The sequence below is a fragment of the Parus major genome, chromosome 1 (genome assembly GCF_001522545.3).
Source record: "Parus major isolate Abel chromosome 1, Parus_major1.1, whole genome shotgun sequence".
NCBI lineage: Eukaryota > Metazoa > Chordata > Aves > Passeriformes > Paridae > Parus > Parus major.
The window spans coordinates 4,593,846-4,597,819 of record NC_031768.1 but is presented as its reverse complement, the minus strand read 5'-3'; positions in this window follow the sequence as shown (position 1 = coordinate 4,597,819).

Sequence of the window (3,974 nt, the reverse complement as noted above, 5' to 3'; positions counted from 1 at the left end):
GTGGCTGTGGAAGGCGAGGAGCTCCTCATGGGAGATGAAGTAGCCGCCACCTCCTCTGCGGGCTGTTCCTGTGTGAGGGGTGTGGAGGTGTGTCGAGGTGCCGGTGTCTCTGTGCTGCTGCCTGGTGTGGATGAAGGGCTGGATGCAGTGGTGCCTGAGGCAGGAGAGGTGCTGGAGGTGGGAGCCACAGGCCTGGGGGTAGTTGAGCCCTGTGACTTGGCCTCTGCTGTCCCAGCAGAGAACTGAGCACTCGTAATGCCAGCAGTGGAGGACAGAGAAGAGAACGTGAGTGCTGTGGATGGGCGGGATGTGGTGGCCAAGGGCATCCCAGTGGTGCTGTTTTGCTGTGGGTTGGGAGTCACAGCTGGGGAGCTCTCAGGAGAGGAGGAGGAGGAAGAGTGGCTCGTGCCTGAGCTGAGATGTGGGGAGGAAGCAGAGCCACTCTCTGTGCCCGTGCTGGGGACAGTGGTGGTGCCATTCCCTGTTGGGAATGCTGACATCACTGCACCACTCCCAGGAGACATCCCCAGTGAGCTTCCTTGCTGCGTTGATGTTGTGGGTGTAGTGTCCATCCTCCCTTTATCCATACCTCCACCCACCATCCTCATCATGGAGGGGGACAGTGAGGTTGTGCCCAGGAGGTTTTGGGTGTTGGGCTCTGTCACAGAGGTATTTGAGCTGTTTAGAGCTGGGCCAGTTCTGTCGTTTGTGCTTCTTGACATGTCTACATTCTTCTCAGCGGTGGCAGTCACTGTGTCTTTTCCCTCTAATGTCATTATGGTATCTGTCAGAATTTCAGAAATGTGAATTATGGATTGTTGTCCTGTAATTCTGTGATTTACTTTAACAGTCTACCGAGTGTAACTTTGCTCTTGTGTGAAAAATTCACTTAACGTTCTCATCTTCATTGTTATTCCCTTTCTTCCTCATTTCCAGTTTCATATTCTTTGCTATTCCTCAACTACCATGTTACTTCCTTTTTCATTTGCATAAATTTGAGATCTTGCCAATTTCCTGGTAGTACTTTTCTTCTGCATAAATGTAGAGATTTCTGTTACCTTTCTATTCCTAGTTTACATATTTTTTCAATTTTCCATGTACTTTTCTTCTTGTAAATATCATTTCATTTACAGTAAGGAAAGGGTATAGCGGTGAACTCATCAGTGTTGAGTTTAAGGTTGGACTCAATCCTAAACGTCTTTTCCATCCTAAATGATTCTATGATCCTATGATTACTCTAAAGTAAAATTCATAGAGAATTGAAAGGAAAATTAAAAATTGGCAGAATGCATTTTCCTGCATAATTTTCTCCTTGCCTGTTTGTGTATATTTTATATAAATAATTCAATTCAAAAATAATAATTCAATTTCTTTATTTTGCAGGGCATTTATTCCTTTCCTAATTATTTTTTGTCAGGCGGGAGAGAACATTTTTTCCCTCTTTTCTGTTAGATACCTTTCTGTTGATGTTCTAAATCATATTAATCCTGAGTGAAAATTCATTGCCTTCCTGTGTTTACCTCTATTTTTAACTACCAATAAACTGTAACTCCTATAGTTTGCAAGTGGGAAGGTGACAATTCTGCAACATTTCCAACTCTCCCGAAGTTTCTTTAAAAGGAAAATCAAACTCTTTTTCCATTGTGATTAAATAGTCAGGCTAAGTTGGCCTTACTTGATCTGGTAATTCAGTTTTGATTTTGAAGAGTGGCTTTGGTCCTGTTGAAAACCCAGACATATCCTTCTGCCTTGTGTCAGTTTACTCCTTAGCAACACTAATTTATTATCCTGGATCTTTGGGTCTGGCTGAAGGAAACTCAGAGGATTCTCAGACAGGGAGTATTGGAGCAGCTTTATCAAAGTCTTAAGAACCAAATTAATTAACTGCTTTTGACTCTATTCACCTGTAAATTGAAGGTGGTGTTTTCATATCATTTGATATCTACATAGAAACTTGTAATGCAACAATATATATTTTTCAAAATTCTTCCTACAGACTGATATCTTTTTTACACCCAAATACAGTTTGAATCATAAGATCCTGTGCTTGTAACTCTCAGACTTTTAACAGCAGGTATTGATCACTTAAGAAACTTGTGTTTGCCTGCACTGAACGACATGAAACCAGATATTAAGAATAAAACAATTCAGCCCTCTGAATTTCTAGATTTTTTTTTAAAATTTCTTGCAGTGCAGTGAGAACACATCACAGTTAATACAACCTAATCCATGCTTTTTTTATGTGTCTTTTCCTAAGGAATCTTTCAGAGGAGAAAAATTGCAAAATACATCATTCATAACTAAGCTTAGGTGTAAAAAAAATCCTAAAATCTGGTCAGACACTATGTATGGTCTTTTGGATGAGTTTTCTGAGCACTTTGCTCTCATTCTTTTACCTACTTACAGATTTATATTCCTATTAAAATATCTGCTGAAATCCAATGCATTCAACCAAAAAAAAAACCCAAAAAACAGAAGACCAAAACCCCAGAACCCTGTAAATATCACGTTATTGGATTTTACATTCATTTTTAGCAGCCCCCCTTCCCTGATTATCATTTTGAATGTTTCTCAAGGACATCCTCTAAATACACAGCGACAATCAATAACCAAAGAGATTTTTACTTACAGAGGAAAACAGAGAGGATGAAATGCCAGAGGTAATTCCAGGTGCCCATGTCGAGGCTTCCCCTGCTTGCAGTGCTCGCCCTCTGCGTGAGAGTGACATTTTGAAGGGAACACTTTGGTCATTTAAACAGGGGCGAGGCTGCAAGTGTTACGTCCCAGCCTCTGCCAGTGCCTCACGCACGTCGGGATCGCAGCCAATGTAACGAAAACCTCGCACCTGACCTGTTCTGTAATAAATTCCAACGTTTTCCGTTGAAGCGTGCTTGCTTTTTCTTAATGGAGCAAGGTCTGAGTGTGAGCCAAAGGTGAGTCAAAATCAGGAAGAATTTAGAGAGCAGTGCAACGCAACTGGACACACTTTTGTTCTGGGTATTCAATAAATAAAATACTTTAACAGCCTTGGGTTTGGACAATACATGACTGAGATCCAGAACTGAGGAGCCTTGGGTCCAAAAGTCTTACCTTAATCTGTAGATACACCTCTTTTCCCCCCATATTTTCCTGTATTATTAATTGTTTAGTAGAAAATATTTAAATATTCAGTTCTAACTTGCATGCTTACTGCATTAGAAGAGCAAATTGCTAGAAATGCACCAAACAGATGCCAGTCATTGGTTCTGCAATACTGTAAAGAGACTGGAGTGGTTGTAAATCTCCATTATTTCACTTCTTTGAAGCAGGTGGAAAATACTGGATGACCAGATTTGTCATTCTTAGCCGAGTTTATCCCCATTTTCTTTAGCAGGTTAGGCAGCTGCCATGGACAGTCCCTGCTGGTCAACAAATCCAGATCACAACTTGAGCTGGATGTCAAACTGCCTCTGTGTGCCTCATCAATGGCTTGAACATTTACATTTTGTCATATTTTTAATACCCTACCCTGCCTGAGGTTTATACTGGTAAAAGTCTTCATTAAATCATTTGCAGTGAGATTTTTTTTTCCATTCACACTATGTGAGAGGAATTCTGTCTTGAGTAGGGTGGGACAGAGTGGAATGGGGCAGAGTAAGGCCTGAAGAAGGAAGAACATTATTTACCTAAATCAAGTTTTTTCTAGACCTGCAAGGCTTGGCACATCTGTAACTGAATAAATTCCAGATTTTGCTTCAGCCACTGTTTTCTAAAATTGGTTTAATTTCAGTTTTATTCTGACAGGGAAGTAAGACAAAGAAAAATATTCCTTTAAATGAGCTTACGAGTATTGTTCTCTGGTGTGAGGCAGCAATTTCAGCTTTGTGCCTTGTTTGATGTAGAAACCCCTGACTCAGTCAGATCTTTTATTAGCAATCACTTGTTTACAGATCTAACTGGAATTCTTAGAGCTATTTTTGCTTGCATAAATAATT